Raw genomic sequence first — 22,904 nt, 5'->3', positions numbered from 1 at the left:
GGTATTCGGGCCGACTGGGACGCGGACTATACCCAATTGTCAGGACTGCAGCAAGGGAATCCTCGAACATCTACATTTATGGTAGGTACAAAACTGTACTTTCCTAGTGTCGCAAGTTGCATGAAACCTAGGGATAAATTCAAGGTTGATCACAGGATGCCGATATATTTGCGTGTTCGTTATATGAACACATCTACTACAATGGTTACATGGAAACGTACCTTGAACTACTGACATTGATCGAGCAGGCAGTTCAACAGCATTTCAGTCATTGCACAAAATCTGTTTTAAGATTTTCACAGTTTTTGAACAAAAAACTGGGTTTGTTGCCTACTATTATTCTAGTATTGGTATCTAAAGTGAGTATATTCCATTTCCTAAAAATAATTTATTTTATTTTATTTATATCGCTAGTATATTTTGTGATGTATTCAACAACTTTCCCAATGTTAAGTGATCTATTGTTACCACTATAATTTTTAGAACCTGTAAATTCAGTGGCCATTAAATATTCCACGTTGTCAGGTGAATCCAACGAGCCTAAGATATTACATCTTATACTCCTCACCATACCTGGATCATACCCCCCATCTAAAAACAGGTTTTCCATGAAATCAGCCTCGGCCAATAGAGACTGTTGTTCTTTGCATAGTCTCCAGATTCTCATAAATTGGCTTTTGACAATGCCAAAAAATGTGTTCCTCGGATGCATACTGTCAAAAGAAAGTAAAGTGTTCTTCCAGACTGATTTTCTGTATAAAGAGGGTACGATAGAACCACTATCAGATAATTTCAAAGTTACATCTAAAAAATGTATTTCAGTGGTCGAAACCTCCCTAGTGAACCTAAGGAAAGAAGTGGTTGTTTCTAAATACATCAAAAATTCATCAAAGTCTTCTCTAGATCCCTCCCACACTATAAGAATATCATCCACAAAACATTTATATAATTTAACAAATTTAAATATTTCGTGTCTGAATAAATACGTTATCTCCCATTGTAGAACTACAAGATTTCCGTACGTATTAGCGCAGGGGGTGCCCATGGCTACCCCCCACTGCTGTAAATAGTGCTTATCTATAAAGAAGAAAATGTTATTATAAAGTACAATTTCAAGTAATTGACATATCAAAATGTTTCTATCATTACTGAAATGTGTCTCCCCAACCAATAGTTCTCTAACGGACTGTATACCTATATCATTCGGTATCGATGTAAATAAACTCTTTACATCTAGTGTAATGAGTAAGTAACTGTTGTTCATATCAAGAGTCAAAGTATCAAGGGTTTCCAATAAATCATAAGTGTCTCTCAAGATGGAAGAAAATTTATTTACTACTGGTCTGAGTAAATGTTCGAGAAAACTAGATACATGGGACGTAACCCATCCTTCACTGATGACAATTGGCCTCATGGGTATCGGTAAGACTTGTTTATGTATTTTAGGAAGCCCTTTTATGACTGGTGTCACTGGATGTTTTATATATAGATATTCAAAAGTTTCGGCACTGATCTGCCTGCACATAAGCAAATCAAACAAAATATCATGTACATTACGTATAATAGTATCCACATTGCTTTGATCAATCTCTTTATATGTAGCTTGATCATAAAGCATTGACAACATATTAACCTTGTAGTCAAAAGTGTTAAGTACTACTATACCCCCACCTTTGTCAGCAGGCTTAATGGTAACACCATTATTGTGTTTAAGATCATACAACGACTTAGATTCCTGTTTTGTCAAATTATAGAATCTACCCTTTTTTCTTTTGTTGGAAAATAATGTATAAAAGTCGTTTTCACATAGCTTAAGGAAAGAATCTACATGGGAAGGCATATTAGGTACAAAACAACTGTTATGTCTAAACTGAAACATTTCAATATTGTCATGTGACATATAAGGCTTATCTTGAAAAAACAATTTCAAAGATATCAGACGACAAAATAGTCTCAAGTCCGTTAAAGCATCACTCAGGGGTTCCTACGTTAGCAGGAATAAAATTAAGCCCTCTATTCAGCAAACTAATGTGCGAAATATCCAAATTAAAGTCAGAAAAGTTAAATACCAGATCAGTCAATGTTTTGTCTTTCTGGTTCGATCGAACTTCTCTCCTGAAAATTTTCTTTTTCTTGGGCCTCGACTGATAGATCTCCCCCTGTTCTGTGGTGTAAACTTCCTCTTGTATGGCAAAAAAGAGGCATTGTCAGATTGAATTAATTTAGGTATCGCTCCAGCACTAGGAGCTTAAACAGCTTGTTTTGCAAAGAACGCAATGTAAGAAGAAAACCCTCCAAAATCTTTGAAAAGAGATGATATTGGCCATTTCGAAGGAAGGGAAGGTTGCAATATTTCTGGAATCTTAAAGACCAAGTGTGGCCCTTAATCATCGTTATTTTTGTTTTATGATTGCACAAGCAGGAAGAATTGGGAGGAAAATACTGAGAATTATACATAGAAAATGGGCAGGTTTTATGGAGGGGTGGTGACTGTTTAATAAGAACATTGATGCTGATGGAGGATGCTCGGGAACAGGTGGAAAAAGCTTGTATTAATTTCATTAGACTCTGAAAAGGCATTTGACTAGGTTGATTGGCAGTACTTGGATGAAATGGAAGGAAGTGGATTTTCACAAAGATGGACAGGAATTTTGAGGAAGGTATACCAAAGATCAAAAGTGAGAGTCAAGATCAGAGTGAGACTGTCAGAGGAGATAGAGGAGTACTAGACAGGGTTGACCCCATTTCCATTATTGTTAGCTAGAGCACAAGAGGTTCAAGGGTCTGGATTGAGGGGATATGAGTGGGCTGGGAAAGAAAAGAAGGTTGCATTATATGAGAAATGAAGTACTGATAACTTTGACATGTTTTAAGGAATATTTACCAGGGTTGTGGCAAATCATAGATGATTTGGGGTGAAGGTCAGGGTGCAAGATTAATCCAGATAAAACAAGGCTTTGGGTAGTAGGAGGTGGCAGGGATGATGGAAGGGATCAGGGCTGAAGGGATTTTATTGGGAGGGAAATAAAGTATGTAGGTGTTAGGTTGCTTTTACTGTCTCCTCAACCATTCATCTCAATCTGTGAAGTAATTTTTTGGAAGGTGAAGTAGCAAATGGAGTGGCGATGGATCAGAGGATTCAAGTGCTCCAAATGGTGGTAATGCCCCAGTTTGTTTATTTAGGACTGGCATTTGTAGACTTGCTGGAAAGCCATACTATTGAAGAAGATGAAGCAGTTATGCAGAGAATTTGTGTGGGTTGGAAAAATGCCAAGAGTAAGATGGGGAGTGGGTGATGGGAAGTAGAGAAGGGTTACAAAGGAGTAAGGGGGAGTAGGTCAGAAGTTTACTAAATTAATGTAATAGTATTGTGTGCAGAATGAAAGTAGAAATCTTCTGTGGTGAGATGTAAATATAGAAGAATTGTATATAGGGTTGATGGAATGTAACATTGTTCTTGGACAAAAAGGAATGAAATCCATAGTATTGGTCTGTGTTCAAATTTGTTTAGATGGGGATTTAATATAATGGGATTAAATGAGTAGCCGGCAGGGAAGGAAATGAGTACAATGTGTAAGGTGACTGTGAAATTTAGACTGAAATGAGGGAAGTAAGATGTATTTTAAAAAGGAGGGCAAAGACACTTCAGATAAGCCTCATCCATTATAAAGTGCTGGTCTGCACTAGCTAAGACAATGGCAAAGATGTTCCCAAAATTTGTGTGTGTGCGTGCTCGCGCATGTGTGTATATATGAGTGTGTATAAATATATATATATATATATTTATAAACGTACACATATGTGTGTGTGTATATGTATGTATATATATATATATATATATATATGTATATACTCACAAAGATGAATATAAAACATAAAGTAAATGTCTTGCTACACATTATACAGCTAGTATATATTACTACAGTGTATGTGAAGTAAAATGCAGTACTTGCTGTAGAACTCTGGCCTTTTGTACTTCACCTCTGAACTCGCCCATCAAGCTGATCCGCCCTCTGCAGGTCATTGTACTTGTGACGATTTCACAAACCCTGCCATAGATTAACTTTTTTTTTTTTTATAACACTCGGATCTACCGGTAGCCTGCACTAAATTTTGCTGGTGTGATTCCTGCAGTAGGTAGAGGATGATTTTGGTGGTCTTTACATACCAGCATGGGGCATGACTGTACTTTCAGGGATTGAATGGCAGTTAAGTAATAAGTTCTGAATGAGAAAAAAGGCTGAGGCAAGATGGAAGAGGGTGTGAACCACACCCACTGGGGTGTGACCTCATTCAGCGTAGCCAATACACCCATGTAGGACTACAACTTATTGAAATTAACAGAGCCAGATCATGGTCAAATGGGGTCCTAGGCAAGATAAAGGACCACCACCCCATAGCCATTCCCATTATTTGTCTCACCCACATTTACCATAAACACTGTTCAAAACTCAGCATGTATACCATTTTCTTTACTTGTGAAATACAGAGATGTGGATTTAATTTAAAACTTTTAATTTACTGTTTATTGACCAGGTTAGTCCCTCTAGCCTCTTTTCAGAGGAGACCCTTGGTGGTATTTGTACTACTAGGGAAAATTTGATCAGAACATCAGGGAACTTCTCCCTACTACCATATTTCTTCGTAAATAAGACCTAACCAGAGAATAAGGCCTAGAATGGTTTTCCATGGTGGTCATGATATAAGCACTACCCCAAAAATAAGCCCTAGTTAAGATGGTCAACAATACGTGACAGACGTGTTGAATTATAAAATAATAATATTGGCACCCGTTGTCTGAGGTTATCGTACTCTGCTCGCCATTTTTGGACCATTTGGACACCCAACTTCTTCTCTTTGCAGAAGGTCATAAGATTCTTTCCCTGGGAGTCCTCCACGATTCTTACTGTAACCCAAACCATCACTCACACTTGACAGTTGAGATCCTTGGCCAATAAACACTGGCAGGTGTACTTTGATTGGTCAAAGTACAGACAACACGCGTAAAGCACGCGTACTTGATAATGAACGGCTGTGGTTGTGTCTTCTTAACCGTCGACATTTTGTGTTGGAACTCTGGTCTCGTAAGTCTTCAGTTAACCCCCCCCAGACAAGATGAGTGCAAAAATAAAGCTATTCCGTTGAGTACAAGAAAGGAATTGTGGAGGACTCCTGGAAAAAGAATCTGATGGCTTTCTGCAAAGAGAAGAAGTTAGATCTCCGAATGGTCTGAAAATGGCATGCAGCGTATGATAACCTCAGTCAATAGGCCAACGAGGGAAATGCTAAGAAGTGCAAGTGTGGATCAGGTCGGCAACCATTGTTTCCGGAGTTGGAAGACATTGTCTATGAATGGATTGCTAACAGGAGAGCAAAGGCTTTGGTTGTGCGCAGGGCTGATATTCAAGCATTTGTCCTTGCAATGGCACCACAGTTAAAAATATCCCCAGAAGAATTCAAAGCATCACAACATTGGCTGGATGGCTTCCTTCAGCGATATGAACAGTCTCTAAGAAGAACAACACCACCGTTCAAGCTGGAAGATTCTGACGTTATTAAACGTGTACTTGCATTCAAGTCCTTTGTTGATGGCATCAACTTTTCTAAATACCAACTCTCCAACATGATTGCTGTGGATAAAACTGCAATGTTTACAGGCCAAAGATCTCAAGCAACAATTAATCAGAGGGCTGCCTCGTCATTCTACATTCCCGACAATGGTTACGAGAATGCATGTGCTGCCTGTATTTTGGCACTTCATCTAGATAGAAAACCCACCTCTGATCATTAGTAAGGGCAAGAAAGATAAGATTGAACATTTTTCAGGCATTTACATTCTTGAAACCGGAAAAGCCTGGTGCGCACAAGCAGATATAAGGATTATATTTGCTTGTGCGCCCCAGACTTTTTCGGTTGATGTAATGCTGCCACTTGTTTTGCGAGGTGGCGAAAGAGGTCTGCCAGTCTGGGATTCAGCCAGCACTCACCGCTCTAAAGACATGAAGAAATTCCTTGCATGGAGAAGAATATATCAAATAATGATTCCCGCAGGAATGACTGCCTATCTCCAGACTCTTGATATTGCAATAAGCAAGTCATTCAAGGACCATTTGCGCATGGAACTCAATGACTACATTGAAAATAGAATGGAGGGAAATCACCATGGAAACTTTGTGAAGCCTAGCCTGCAAGAGGTCGTGACTTGGGTGAAAAATTAATGGGATAAAATCACTGACAGCTGTGTTGCCAATACACTATGAGCAGGCTACTTGGACAAGCAGTGCTCATTTAAGGAGAGCTCTTTTGCTAGGCATGATAGATTGGGGCCAATGGCTCTACAGGAAATGGAGTTGCAAGAAATTCAGGCCGGAATTCGGGGGTCGGAGACTTATGACAATGTTCCAGAAGAAGATGACATGACTGTATTTGAATAACTTTTCCATTATCAGGGCAACAGAATGGATTGCTTCTGCTTTCAGTTTTATTCCCCTCCTCCAATACACATGTATTTAGATTGTTCTGCACTTTCTGTTGAGCATAAATATTGCACTGTGAAAGCCAAGGTGTAGATATTCTGAAGTTGAAATGTTTGTCGCACTGTTTATGTAGAATTCTCACACAACTGTTAACACGTTACTTAGAACTGTTGCCCAATAACAGAAAATTACCAAATAAATGTTAATTTGTGTACATGAATAATTGTCGATTTTTGCACATGAATAACTGTAGATTGTTGTACGGGGAGGGAGTAAATAAGGCATCCACTGTTATTAAGCCCTAATGTGTATTTTGGCGAGGGAAAGAGTATAAGAACCGGTCTTGTTTTCAGTGAAATACGGTATTTTTGGTAGCTTAGGCAAACGTAGAAGATGTCACTGCACCATCCATCAGCACAGGCAGATAAGGCATCTGTTTAACGTCTTATCCAAAGGATGACACTCAGGAGTGCAGCACTCCCCTGTACTGCACTGCAGTGTCAGCAGTCCATCTTCATGGTGTGGGAGTAGAACCCTGTTGCACTATTAACACTTCTTTTGAATTTTATAGCACAAACACTGATGTTCATTTGCTTAATAAAACAGTTGGACATTGAAAATAGACTTGGGATAAGCCACAGTTAACTTCCCTTGAAACTCATTCAGTGAAGGTGCACTGAAACATACATAGCTGATGTAGAGGATTAAGGCTTTGGTGTGAGCTTGAGCAAGTTATTTAACAGCCTGCCCTCTTTAACTAGGGTAGTAGTTTACGCACACACACACACACACACACACGCACAAACAAACCTTTACCACGTTTGTACCTGCAATTTAAAGGCTTTATATTCCCAAATGCTGCTCCCATTACAACATTAAGGCACAAGTTAAATCCAAGTTTTGAAAATCAAAGTTTGTGCCCATGTCTTGTATCTGAAAATCTCATGTGCTGCTCTTGGTGCGTGTGTCCACTTTGTAAAGTGGAAAGATGCACATAAACACAACTGAGAGAGAAGGAAAAAAGTGAGGTAGGAGAAAGACGACTTTTTTTCAGTAGAATTAATGTTGCCACCCTCCCTCCTCCCAAGCCAGCAGGTTCAAGGCAGCTGCTGTGGAAAAGGTTTTTTTTTTTTTTTTTTTAAGTAATGGAACATGTATCGTGAAAGGCCATGGCCATAGGCTTTTAGGTGCATAGGCGTATACCAGGCAGTTGACTACTAGGGCCCTTTTAAGCCTAGCTGTGCAACCCAGAAATGACCCACAAATTTGATTTTATATAGAGGTGATTTACTGACTGCCTCTGTCCATCAGAGGTATATGAGCCAGACAATGGGTGAATTTCTGATCACCCATCCATTGGTCCAAGTTGCACTTAAATAGGGATAGTGAGGACCTCTGCTTCACATGGATGGGGAGCCTGTTCCAGAGAATGGGAACTTACTGAGAAATTTACCTGTCTTTCCAACACGTCCTTTTTATGTCACAAGGAAAATTTAGGTCTTAGTTTTGATGCCTTTTGTTTCGCGGATGTGCAAATGGTTCATCAGACAGGGTCCAGGAATACCTTGTACACCAGGCAAAGATGACCTCAAGAATTCTGTACGATACCAAATAAAGAGAACGGGCTTTGGAGGTAGTCAGCAATAGGACATTGTTTACTCCTTATGTCCTTTTTGTAAGGAATCTTAGTGAATGTTTCAGTTGCAGCATGTGTCTGGTCAGGTACATACTGAAGGGGCCGTTATACTCTATGATGGGTCTGATGTGGGCCAAGTACAGTGGAATGATGCCCTCTCTGGACCTAGATGACATAACCTTGCTTTTAAGTTGAGCAGTGTGGAAGGATTTTCTTACTACTTTGGACACATGTTGTTCAAAGGCTAGTTTGCTAGCTAAACGAGTTTCCAAATCCATGTGTAGTGAATCAACTTTTAAGGGTGTTATATTGATGATGTAGTTGTCTGGAATAGCAGACTTCCCAAAAGATATTATAATGCATTTCTTATTATTTAGATTTAAGCATGGATTTAACACCAAGTGGTTTTCTGTATTAGACCTTCCTGAAGGGTGTTCCTGTCTTGGTGGTATTCCTTGATTGCTCCCAGCTTGCAATCATCTGTGAACTTGGTTAGCCAGAGGCTTTTGACACTGACTTCCAAGAAGTAGATGCTAAAGAGGAGTGGAGCCCAGCACAGAGCTCTGGAAACTCCACTGGTGGCTGGCCTCTTTGTGGAGGTGGTTTCACCAGTTCTAACCTCCTGGGTCCCATCGGTGAGCCAGCTAGCTATCCAACATGTTAAAAAGGGTATACCTAGTTTTGACAATTCCTGGGTGGGATATTGTATCAGATGCTTTAGCAATATCTAGGAAGGCAGTATGCATATATGCATAGTGACCTTTTCAAAGAAGCCGCCCAGATTCAGTATGCATAACCTTCCTTTGACAAAACCAAACTGGGATGGATCCAATGTCTGGAGGTCTCCCATGTCCTTGATGATTTCATTGATTAGTCTTATTGGCAAAGCCATGGAAAGAATTGTCAGACTAAAGGGTCTGTAGTTTCCAGGATCTTTTAAAGATTCTCTCTTATGAAGGGGGATGACTGCTCAGTCCTCCATTCACACGGCACATACCCTAGTTTAAGATTATAGTTAATGACTCCAGGAGTCCTGATAAGTCGTATTTTAAACTATTCAGGAGGCATCCTTGGATGTCATGAGGGCCCACTGTGGCCATGTTCTTGGCTTTAGTGAGTGGAGCAGTACATGCTACCTAGTTAGCATTGGAGAGGTTATGTTTGAGGGTATTTTGTGGTATATGGTTGTGGGTGAGAGGGGGGTAAATCTGGAACTGAATTTGTCTGCTAACAGGTTTGCTATATTAACAGACGCTGATTGTGGTGAACATTACCCACCATTTCAGCACATTGCTATGTGCTGCCATTGAGGTTTCAGACAGTCTCCCAGGCGGAATATAACCATAACACATTCTACAGCTACTTTAACCTCAAAGATGTTTTTTCTTGACCTAATTAGCCCTCTTAGTTGCCTGTTTATTTTGACAGAGTTTTTATCATCATGGGAATTACCCTTCCTGATTTTTGCAATATTTGTTTTCCTTTTGTTGTATATCCTGTTTAATGCGGGATCCACCAGGGTGGTTTGTTTCTGTGGCTAGTCCTAGGCTTACTTCTGGTAAGTACAGCAGCCTCTGCAGCCACTGACACGGTTATAGAAAGTTTCTGAGAACAATTCAGCATAGGCTGCTGTGTTTTTAGAGTTTAGAAGAGCATTGATTTTGACAAAACATCACTTAAAATGTAATTTGCCTTGAAATAGTTCCCAACTATTACTTGTTCTAATGGGGTTATTGAGTTGATTTTGATTTCCACCGAGAGAGCTTTATGGTCAGACCTTATCACGAGAATGAGACATTGGGGGGGGGGGGGGGGGGGTGCTGCTTACTCCCATATTTGTGAGCACGAAGTCCAGTATGTTGGAACCTGTAGTGGGATATGCACTTTTTGGTCAATGGTGTTTGTATTTATGAAGTTTAGGAATTTCTGTGCCTGTAGATGTGAGGCTGTGTAGGATTCCCAGTCTATAGAGTGGTAGTTAGTGTCCTATGAGTAGGGTGTTAGTTTGGATGGTAATTGTCACCACTAGGTCCAAGTATGCATTCTGAGCTTCATGGGACATGGAGGGTCGCATATAGCTGGCTAGGATAATGGTACGGGATTTTGTCTGTGGTGGTCATCACGTAGAGGAACTCCAGCAAGTCATCCTGTTTGACCACTTTAATGGTATGCTTGTTATTGATATATATTGAGAAACCTGCACTTTTAGCCCTTGTCCGTGCAGCTTCTGGTCTAAAATTGTGGAAGGCACTGAACTGTTGCACTGCTGGGGTACTGTCTACTGCTTTAAATTCTGTCTTGGTAACTGCACAGATGTCTATATTCTTGAGTGTGAGGAGGGCTTGGAGGAAGGGTTTTTTTTTAATTTAAGCTCTTGGCACTGAGCAGTAACACCTTGAGGTTTAGTTGAGTTGATTTTGCTATGCCATAGGCTTGTCAATTTGGCATAGCCTAAAAAAGGCACTATGTGGATAAATAAAGTTTTCACCAATATTCAAAAGCCTAGAAGGGCAAAGTGTAGAGCATCCTTGGCAAAGCAACATGGTCTGTTTATGTTGTTCTCCCAAACTGACATATGCTGTATTCTCTTAGAAAGACACCAGAAAGACAACCAGTTATTGAATAATTCAATCAATTTTAGCTCATACTATGGCATCATCCTCAGTAATGGTAATATGCTACTCAATACTAGGCTCATACCAGTCTGAGACACATGGTATGAAAGCTCCATAATGTCCCTCCATATAGTAATTCCATTTTTTTAAATTGTATTCTTTTCTTTTAATAAATAAAAACTTTCCCAAAATATGATGATGGAACATTGTCCCATGCTTTATGTGTGCGTGTGCGTGTGCGTGTGTGTGTGTGTGTGTGTGTGTGTGTGTGTGTGTGTGTGTGTGTGTCTGAGAATGTGAATGTGTGTAAAATGTTTTTTTTTTTTCCATTTCAAGTTTTTCCCAAGTAAATGGTAATTTTTTTGAATTGTAATCTATATGTCTTTAGGGCTGTTCGGATATACTGAAACTGATTCATGTAGCACTAACAGGGTGGCCACACAACAAAGTCTGTATTAATATCTCAGGGAATGCTAAATTTTTGTGTGACAGGCTGCACATCCCCTGTGGTAGGAACTATTCTGGGGAAATAAGGTAAGGCCTAATTATAACAGCCTGAGAGATTTGGATTTTGCCTTCGGCAACCTTATAAATGCGTACATGACATACACATGGTACAGCGTGTTTTGAGAGTGTAACTGAGACATGAAAAGTGCTCACAAATGTACTTGGGCACAGCACAGCTTGCACCACAGCAAGGCAAATGCATTTATACCTGGGAAGAGGGAATACAGATATCTGCTCTGATGCAATTCATAGAGCTCATCATGGCTGAGCCTTATTTACATAAACATTTTTCAAATCAACCCCAATTTATGCCAGCCTGCCTCAGTCTAGCATTTTAAACTTTGCTGGGTTTTGAGCAGCAATGCAAGTGCAAAACAAGTATGAACAAAATAAAGCAGTTTATTAAAAGCGGGATAATCACATGCTGCTAGGAAAGGTAGTTATCTGTTTATGTTGCTGTAACCTGTTCAACAGTAGCATGCTTTTACTGGTAAGGCATGACATTTTTTTTATATTTGTATTATTACTCAGGAAATGCTTGTGAACGTGTAAGGTGTCGTTTTCATTGCTGTCTTCATATGTCATGTGGCTTATTGCAGACAGTAGTCTCTAGAAATGGGTAATGCACAAGACCAGAGTACAGGATACCTTAAATTAAGTGAGTACTAATATACCGGATCTTTTGTTAAATATAATGACTACCATACCCTCACAGGAGAAACAGTCATATGTGTTAGTATTGCAGCAGAGGACTGCACTACAAAACACAGGCAGTACTGCCAACAAAACTTAAAACATGCAAATCTGAATTCATGCTTCATTTTGCTTATCCCCCCCCCCCTTTTTTTTTAAACGCTGACATGCAAGATCCATGTTTCACTTAAGCATTGTACATGGGAGTTGTGAGTTTCTCAATGTGATTGCAGGGTTATAAATGCTGCAGTAGCAGGGAACAAAGCACAGGAAAAAAAAAACTTTAGTCCTCAGTCAAATCACATCCTCATGGATGCTTTGAGAACATACGGAAAACATCTTTTTGGAAAAAGGGGGCCAACAGAAAAGTTAAGGGTTGGAATCAGGTAATGGCTGACGTTATTATAGTAGGGAAAGGAGCCAAATTTTGTCTCAGTGTAGAAGAAGAGCCAATGACAATGTGGGATGTACCAGGACAAAAGCTAGGCAGCGTAAATTGCACATATCAGAATCGGTGGCCCTTCCGCACCACTTCAAATCTTAATACAGTACTTAATGGAGTGTCTTCTCTATAATGGACATCCAAACCAAGGGGTAAAAAGGTCACATAGACAAACCATTCAGAAAAAGAAACTTTAGAACCCAGCCAAGCTATAGTCTTCACTGTGTAATACTTTCAAACCTCCTGTAATGGAGGCCCATAGGATGTATGCAAGTGATCCCTTAAGGACATACCAGTGTTTCAGCTACAGTATTTCTAAATGCCCGTGACTTTACTCAAGTCTTTGTGGGTACATTAAGGCCAATAAAGCTAAACCCCACTAGGTGTAGACATGTGTGTTTCAGCCTTTTTTTTTTAACCTTGTCAGTACTGCATAAGTGGATGGTTTGGCTATACTTTAGAAACAGTGCTTAAAATCAAGTCTGATGTCCAGATGAGGATGCTGTTGGAATCATTAGAGGTGGTATTGACACAAGTACTATCATACCCCAGCAACAACCACAGTGTGGCAGTGTATAGCTCATTTTAATGCTTTATGCTAAGATACATTTGGAAATCTGTGTTGCCCGCATATGTCTTTTGGCAAAAGTTTTACACAGGATGCCCTTCCTAATGCAACCCCTTCCCATTTATCCGGGCTTGGGACTGGCACTAAGAAATTCACTGGCTTGTGCATGAGTCAGAGATGGACGTGGCAGAGTTAAAGATGTTAAGATTTGCACTGGGTGTGACAAGGATGGACAGGATTAGGAATGAGTATATTAGAGGGCCAGCTCAGGTTGGATGGTTTGGAGACAAAGGCAGAGAGGTGAGATTATGTTGGTTTGGACATGTGCTGAGGAGGGATGCTGGGTATATTGGGAAAAGGATGCTAAGGATGGAGCTGCCAGGTAAGAGGAAAAGAGGAAAGGCCTAAGATAAGGTTTATGGATGGGGTGAGAGAGGATGTGCAGCTGGTTGGTGTGACAGAACAAGATGCAGAGGACAGGAAGAAATGGAAACAGGTGATCCACTGTGGTGACCCCTAACAGGAACAGCCGAAAGATAAAGAAGATGATGCTAAGATGCATTTGGCATGATGTCTGTACACATATCACACTTACATGTTTCATCCTCAGGTATGACATCAAGATCAGTTGAAGCACAAAGCCTACAGGCGGTGCATGCCATGTGCTGCCATCCAGCCTTATATGTAAAGTAATTCTACTGGTCATATGTGACACCAACCATATTGTGATATTTGTTTTTTTCACAGGGTCAACACCAGAAACAACCACAACCTGTGCAGTGGCACAGCAGGCTGACATTGACAGCAGAGTGGTTGTCAACAATGACAACATAACTCTCATACTGAGGACAGTTGCACACAATCACAAAGTTTGTTGATGAGGGCCCCTTATGGCACAGCAGATGGATAACTGCTTAGGTAGTGACACAGGCTCATGTACCTTGGCATAATGAGGAAATAACCTTACAATGGGGGATGCCATGCTGCTCATCTCCTGCTTGTTGTACACATCCTGAACCCCACTGATGAAGAGACTGCCCTTTCAGAGTTAGTAGTACCAATGGTGACACCTGTATTCAGAGGACCTAGGCATAGACATTTCATGGTTAGAACCAGCAGAAAACCAATACGAGGAAAAAACAACACTTCTTGCAGGAAATCACAGGAAATAGCATAATAGTATTTTAATAGCCGCTTTCGTCAGAAGACTTCATCAGAATACAAAATGAACTGAACAACCTACTTTAAATAACAAGACCAATAATCAATTATACAATTGAGAATGTTAATTAAAAAACATATATCATTTAATTAAATAAATGTGTTGCAATACTCTTATCTATGCATAGCTTACGGTCCTTTAAAAAACATTTGATATTAATTGCTTCGTTTAAACCTGGGTATTTATCAGATTTTAGTCTGATTTGCCGCAATGTTTCCCTTTGTTCAACATAATTCTTAAAATCACCCCCCCTCAAGTCTACTTTACATACTTCAATGACTGTAAATAAAAATTTTTTAAAATTCTTACAAACTAAAGAATGCTTAAACAGGGCATTTGTTTCATCATGAGTGTTGATGCTGTATATGTGTTCACGAATACGTGTCTTAAGGCACCTAGTGGTCATTCCCACATAAAAAGCCGGGCAAGAACTACAAATACTGATGTAAATAACACCCTTGGTGTCACAGTTGACATATTCTGGCACTTGAAAAGTTCTATCTATGGTGTCAATAACTATTAATGGCTCTTGGGAAATGTACCTACACATGTTGCATTTATAACAAGGAAACATGCCTTTTGTAGTTGTCATGTTTGATCCTGACCGTGTTTGGTTTTCCTCTAATGCCTTTTTGATGTTAAAGGTGTTCTTAAAAACAAAATTGGGTTTCTTTCCTAAAACTTTACAAATTTCGGAGTTGCCCTGTATAATTTTCCAATTTTTTTCTAATAAACTTTTTATAATGACACTATCAATGCTCATATCTAACGAACAGACTAATTTGTCTTGAGTTTTTATTTTTTCTGGTCGAGTTGTCAAGACCGTGGTGTCATTAAAATTATTATAGTTCAGCAATGCTGGATAATGTGATATTCGCTTACTTAACACTTCATTAATTATGTCTTCTAGCATCAGTGTGGTATACCCTCTTTTAATAAACATGGTTTTAATAAGTTCAATTTCGTTTATCAAATCTTGTTCTTTTGATGTCGTTCGACATGCCCTTATAAATTGCCCCTTAGGAATATTCCTAATAATATGTCTAGGGTGTCCGCTCTGAAAATGAAGGTAACTGTTGGTAAAAGTTTCTTTCCGAAATATCTTGCTGTTAAATCTATGTTCCGTTTTGTCCCACCAAAAGGAAATGTCTAAAAAATTAATATGTAACTCTGTTCCCCCTAGGGTGAATTTTAAAAAACTCCCAGACCTGTTTATTTCAAAAAGAAAGTTGTCCACTGTACTCTTGTTCCCCTCGATGATAAAAATCAAATCATCGACAAATCTGTGGTATAACAATATTTGAAATTTAGCTTTTAGTGGGGTAAGAAAAACCTTGTTCCCACCAAGACATCACTAGATTAGCATAAGATGGTGCAGCTGGAGACCCCATAGCTACACCTCTTTTTTGTCTGTAATATGTTTGACCAAATAAAAAATAGTTGTGGTACAGCAAAATGTCTAAAAACCTACATATTGTAGAAACTTGACCTGCATTAAATTTATGATTTTTACTTAAGGCACGTATAGCATCAACCCCTTCTTCGTGGGGAATACAAGTGTATAAGGAGACTACGTCCACTGTAAACATAATATGAATATTAGGATCAAAGATGTAACTTGCAGCAAAATCATTTAATTTGTTTAAAAGGTGCCAAGAATCCTTAATGAAAGATTCTTGTCTGGAAACTAACGGACCTAATGTAGCATCAACAATGAGCGATATTCCTTCTGTAACTGAGTGGGGAGAAGACACTATTTATCTAAATGGTGGATCTATAAGATTTTTGTGTACTTTCGGAATTCCGAACAGAACACCTATCCTGGGTTTGTCTATGATACAAAATTCGTAAACGTCTAAATCAATCTCATTAGACATTAAAGCTTCATATAAGAATGAATGTATTAATCTTTGTTTTTTATTAATTTCGTACAATGGAACAATTTCATATTCGTCCCTATTCTCCAAAATTTCTAACATTTTCTTAGTATATGAATCCTGTGTCATTATAACAATATTACCCCCTTTGTCACTCCTCATGAATCTCAAGGTGTTATTTTTATTACGTAGCTCATTAAAAGCTTTCCTTTCATTAAATGTTAAATTGTGTTCGCGTCTGGTGTTCTTACCTAAAATATGATCAAGTTCTTGTATACATGTTTCCTCAAACACCTTAATGGTGTGCACTAATGGTGGATTGTAAGTAGAAGGTTTGATCAGTGCTTTGTTTGTTTCAGGAATGTCATGCAGTATGTATGAAAGGTTTAATTTCCTAGCATATTTTTTAATGTCCACAACTGTTTTGCTAAAATTAGCCTTGGTTGTTGGAACAAAATTAAAACCCCGCCTTAGCACATTTAATTCATCGTTATCAAAAATGACATCCGTTAAATTAATAATGTCAAAATTGTCCAACTGCGATGTTAAATCTCGTCTCCCGATGAATTTGAACCCAAAAAGGTCCGACTCCTTGTGAATACTGTTTTCTTGACTGGTAGTACTTTCTTGCCTAAAAAAGTAGAAGAAGAATTCAACGAAGCACCTGTAGCAGGTTTGGTGCTACCCCCGCCAGTCTTTACCTTAATAGTGCTTTCGTCAGTACTATTGTTGCCTATAACATTGGTATCAGACTGTTCAGTATTAATAACATTGTCAGTTTGATCGTCATTTACTAAGCCTTTATTACTAAAAACACTGCCTGTAATTTCAGGATTTTTAGTTGGAAGTCTCCTTACGTTATTAAAATTAAAACCGGCGTTGTTATCGTTATTACTAACAACTGAACTGTGGTTCCGTTTGTTGGTGTAATGAAACGCTGGTGCTTTGGTACTGTACTCTTTGTTACCCGGTACAAAGTAATGATAAGCAGAGTTTGTTTCATATGCGGAAATATCCCGCATTAGTTTAGCATGTTTCCTGTTAGTGATCTCCATAGAGTGTCTCTCAACCTCTTCCGACAGTTTGTTAAAAAAATCAGTCTGGTTTTTGTTGTTAACTACTGCTTTAATTTGGCTTTCTAGTTGACAAATTTCTTCTCTCAGAAAAACCATTTTGGTAGAATTATTGTCGATTAGCAATTTTAGAAAAGACATACCCGCTTCATTAAAAAAAGAAACCAATGTGTCAAACATTGGATCACCAATGTAAACGCCGTTGGGGCATTTAAAGAATCTGAGCCCTTTCGGCATAATCTGCAGCTCTATGCAACGTTCAAAATAGCAGTTTTCAATAGTTAGAGAACGGTACCTTTTTAACAGTTTGGTTAGCAGTTCACGTTTTTTATTGATTTCCTCACCGCAAAAGGACTGCAAGTATACGGAATGTTCACCAAAGGGATTACTGTAAGTATCCAGTAAAGGTTTCACTCCAGAATCGCCGGTTTGACATGGGAGTAAAATGTTAGTGTCACCTGTTTCATTTGATTCTTTTGAAAGCCGGTTTCTTACAATTCGATAATGGTGTCCATCTCTTTAAACGAACCACTTGGACTAGAGGCATTCGCCGCTGACTGTGATTGTAGTAGCCCTTGCAACTAGGAATTTCAACGAATTTTGAATGTCAATTAAAGTAGTAACCAGCGAATTGGAAATCAATAAAAAACGTGAACTGCTAACCAAACTGTTAAAAAGGTACCGTTCTCTAATTATTGAAAACTGCTATTTTGAACGTTGCATAGAGCTGCAGATTATGCCGAAAGGGCTCAGATTCTTTAAATGCCCCAACGGCGTTTACATTGGTGATCCAATGTTTGACACGTTGGTTTCTTTTTTTAATGAAGCGGGTATGTCTTTCCTAAAATTGCTAATCGACAATAATTCTACCAAAATGGTTTTTCTGAGAGAAGAAATTTGTCAACTAGAAAGCCAAATTAAAGCAGTAGTTAACAACAAAAACCAGACTGATTTTTTTAACAAACTGTCGGAAGAGGTTGAGAGACACTCTATGGAGATCACTAACAGGAAACATGCTAAACTAATGCGGGATATTTCCGCATATGAAACAAACTCTGCTTATCATTACTTTGTACCGGGTAACAAAGCGTACAGTACCAAAGCACCAGCGTTTCATTACACCAACAAACGGAACCACAGTTCAGTTGTTAGTAATAACGATAACAACGCCGGTTTTAATTTTAATAACGTAAGGAGACTTCCAACTAAAAATCCTGAAATTACAGGCAGTGTTTTTAGTAATAAAGGCTTAGTAAATGACGATCAAACCGACAATGTTATTAATACTGAACAGTCTGATACCAATGTTATAGGCAACAATAGTACTGACGAAAGCACTATTAAGGTAAAGACTGGCGGGGGTAGCACCAAACCTGCTACAGGTGCTTCGTTGAATTCTTCTTCTACTTTTTTAGGCAAGAAAGTACTACCAGTCAAGAAAACAGTATTCACAAGGAGTCTGACCTTTTTGGGTTCAAATTCCTCGGGAGACTAGATTTAACATCGCAGTTGGACAATTTTGACATTATTAATTTAACGGATGTCATTTTTGGTAAAGATGAATTAAATGTGCTATGGCGGGGTTTTAATTTTGTTCCAACAACCAAGGCTAATTTTAGCAAAACAGTTGTGGACATTAAAAAATATGCTAGGAAATTAAACCTTTCATACATACTGCATGACATTCCTGAAACAAACAAAGCACTGATCAAACCTTCTACTTACAATCCACCATTAGTGCACACCATTAAGGTGTTTGAGGAAACATGTATACAAGAACTTGATCATATTTTAGGTAAGAACACCAGACGCGAACACAATTTAACATTTAATGAAAGGAAAGCTTTTAATGAGCTACGTAATACACCTTAAGATTCATGAGGAGTGACAAAGGGGGTAATATTGTTATAATGACACAGGATTCATATACTAAGAAAATGTTAGAAATTTTGGAGAATAGGGACGAATATGAAATTGTTCCATTGTACGAAATTAATAAAAAACAAAGATTAATACATTCATTCTTATATGAAGCTTTAATGTCTAATGAGATTGATTTAGACGTTTACGAATTTTGTATCCTAGACAAACCCAGGATAGGTGTTCTGTTCGGAATTCCGAAAGTACACAAAAATCTTATAGATCCACCATTTAGACCAATAGTGTCTTCTCCCCACTCAGTTGCAGAAGGAATATCGCTCATTGTTGATGCTACATTAGGTCTGTTAGTTTCCAGACAAGAATCTTTCATTAAGGATTCTTGGCACTTTTTAAACAAATTAAATGATTTTGCTGCAAGTTACATCTTTGATCCTAATATTCATATTATGTTTACAGTGGACGTAGTCTCCTTATACACTTGTATTCCCCACGAAGAAGGGGTTGATGCTATAACGTGCCTTATTAAGTAAAAATCATGAATTTAATGCAGGTCAAATTTCTACAATATGTAGGTTTTTAGACATTTTGCTGTACCACAACTGTTTTTTATTTGGTCAAACATATTACAGACAAAAAAGAGGTGTAGCTATGGGGTCTCCAGCTGCACCATCTTATGCTAATCTAGTGATGTCTTGGTGGGAACAAGTTTTTCTTACCCCACTAAAAGCTAAATTTCAAATATTGTTATACCACAGATTTGTCGATGATTTGATTTTTATCATCGAGGGGAACAAGAGTACAGTGGACAACTTTCTTTTTGAAATAAACAGGTCTGGGAGTTTTTTAAAATTCACCCTAGGGGGAACAGGGTTACATATTAATTTTTTAGACATTTCCTTTTGGTGGGACAAAACGGAACATAGATTTAACAGCAAGATATTTCGGAAAGAAACTTTTACCAACAGTTACCTTCATTTTCAGAGCGGACACCCTAGACATATTATTAGGAATATTCCTAAGGGGCAATTTATAAGGGCATGTCGAATGACATCAAAAGAACAAGATTTGATAAACGAAATTGAACTTATTAAAACCATGTTTATTAAAAGAGGGTATACCACACTGATGCTAGAAGACATCATTAATGAAGTGTTAAGTAAGCGAATATCACATTATCCAGCATTGCTGAACTATAATAATTTTAATGACACCACGGTCTTGACAACTCGACCAGAAAAAATAAAAACTCAAGACAAATTAGTCTGTTCGTTAGATATGAGCATTGATAGTGTCATTATAAAAAGTTTATTAGAAAAAATTGGAAAATTATACAGGGCAACTCCGAAATTTGTAAAGTTTTAGGAAAGAAACCCAATTTTGTTTTTAAGAACACCTTTAACATCAAAAAGGCATTAGAGGAAAACCAAACACGGTCAGGATCAAACATGACAACTACAAAAGGCATGTTTCCTTGTTATAAATGCAACATGTGTAGGTACATTTCCCAAGGGCCATTAATAGTTATTGACACCATAGATAGAACTTTTCAAGTGCCAGAATGTCAACTGTGGCACCAAGGGTGTTATTTACATCAGTATTTGTAGTTCTTGCCCGGCTTTTTATGTGGGAATTGACCACTAGGTGCCTTAAGACACGTATTCGTGAACACATATACAGCATCAACACTCATGATGAAACAAATGCCCTGTTTAAGCATTCTTTAGTTTGTAAGAATTTAAAAAAAATTTTATTTACAGTCATTGAAGAATGTAAAGTAGACTTGAGGGGGGGGTGATTTTAAGAATTATGTTGAACAAAGGGAAACATTGTGGCAAATCGGACTAAAATCTGATAAATACCCAGGTTTAAATGAAGCAATTAATATCAAATGTTTTTTAAAGGACCGTAAGCTATGCATAGATAAGAGTATTGCAACACATTTATTTAATTAAATGATATTAGTTTTTTAATTAACATTCTCAATTGTATAATTGATTATTGGTCTTGTTATTTAAAGTAGGTTGTTCAGTTCATTTTGTATTCTGATGAAGTCTTCTGACGAAAGCGGCTATTAAAATACTATTACGCTATTTCCTGTGATTTCCTGCAAGAAGTGTTGTTTTTTCCTCGTCTTGGTTTTCTGCTGGTTCTGGTTATTTCGACATTTCATGGTTAGCTCCAGAGGCAGGTAAGGCATTGTCTGTGCAGTACCAGATGTGCTAGAACGTAGTTCATACCAAAGTAACTTACTATGGAGAGTCCGGTAGAGATGATTAGAGTATTGCAGGGTAAATTTGATGAATTTCACCAGTAAGTGAGAATGGTTCAGTGACAATGCTATGATGATTCTCTTATGCAATATGGTAGCATACACAGCATCCACGTCTGCCTCCATTTGTACACTTTAAAGGCTTACCAGAAACGCATGAAGAGTACAGGTGGTTGTGGTTGGGGAACTGTCTGCATGCATAGTGGATAAGTAGTCTGGACATCACTTGCATCTCAAAGTGCTACAAGGAAGATGGTGGATTTCCCCAAGAAGAAAGCAGAAAGACCTCATCAGACTTCTACAGCATGTGGTAGAACCTCTCCATCAAGGTCTAGGTCCTGCAGCATGGGTAGGTTAATGTCAAGATTTTCCCCCTTCATCCAGTCTATCCTGTCATTGGAACAGCTCAACATCAAGCTGACATGCAGTCACTTGCTTTCTATGGGACCATCATTCATAGTATTCATGGGGGACATTGAATATGACATCCTCCAAACATAACATATTTTTAACATCAGTAAAAGGAAAGCAGTACTCTCCCAGCAGTCTTTCCAGACACTGTCAGTGCTGCACTTCTTTCTGGTATCCGATAGCAAAAGTAGCCAGTGATCAGTAATAGTGGCAGAAATGTCTAGAAAGTCATTAGTAAAGAGGATGAGAATTGTTGAACAAGAAACCAGCATTTTTGCTTTCATCTTTGGGCTGCAAAGCTGCAGGCCATTTTGATGCAACAAAGCTGTACTGTACAGATCTACAGTGAAACAAGCTAGGAACATTGAATCCTTCAGCATGGAGTCTAAAAGGTAAAACACCATAAAATAAAATAACCACTAACATTGTAAAACTAATGTATGTATTTTTGCATGACAGCACCTCCTTTCAACATGCACACTTAATTATGTGGTAGTACAACCACAGAAAAGGTTAAATACCACAGGAACAAAGAATAGTTCCTACACTCTGTCTGCAGCATGCTTCAAAGGTGAAAGCCAAATAGTCAAACCTGCACTTGCAGTTAGCAAAGTCGGGTCGCATGCAGTTTTTTATGCAGTGCGAAGCCTACACTCTAAAACCTTACCACAAATTCCATGTTAAAGAACTCCGATGTAGAAAGCTACACTTTCTACTGGTGCATTTCAGTGTTTATGGTATGATGTTGGTGACTTTTTAACTACACAGAATATGAAAAAAAGTGTCACACAGGGGAGAATGTATACAGCAAGAGCAGTGATGTGCTAACACCGTTGTCTTGTTACCTTTTCCAATGTGCTCAGCCTTAGAGGTTGCTTGTTTGAAATAATTTATGAAAGTTGGCAGCTACAATGGCTGAAAGTTTTTGCTAGAAGCTTTGCACAGAAAATTTGAGAAGCCTTGGCATGGACATTTTGGAAAAAAGGACAGTTTAGGAATATGGCTGACAACTTTGTGTATTAAGAGGATGCTTAAAGTTCGGTATGGAAGTTCTGCCAGCTAGAAATCACTAAAAACGTTTTGTGATGCCATGGATGAGATCACAATTTATGTTGAGATCTAATGCTTACTTCTGGAGGAGATGGAAGGTGTGAAGAAAGGTAACCAGTGTGAAGTATTTTGAGACTGGATGCAGGAAGATGAGACTATCATCCATTAGGGTCTGATGAATGAT

General features: G+C 38.4%; 1 protein-coding gene across 1 annotated transcript in view; it reads left to right on the top strand.

Moving 5' to 3' along the window:
• TRIP4 (thyroid hormone receptor interactor 4) overlaps positions 1 to 22,904 on the top strand; it is a gene marked incomplete in the record, with an annotated part of 1,109,057 nt that overhangs the window by 290,780 nt on the left and 795,373 nt on the right.

Source organism: Protopterus annectens, chromosome 7.part0 (genome assembly GCF_019279795.1).
Source record: "Protopterus annectens isolate FY-2018-M chromosome 7.part0, PAN1.0, whole genome shotgun sequence".
In the NCBI taxonomy this organism is placed as follows: Eukaryota; Metazoa; Chordata; order Ceratodontiformes; family Protopteridae; genus Protopterus; species Protopterus annectens.
This window is presented reverse-complemented; position numbering and strand designations above follow the sequence as displayed.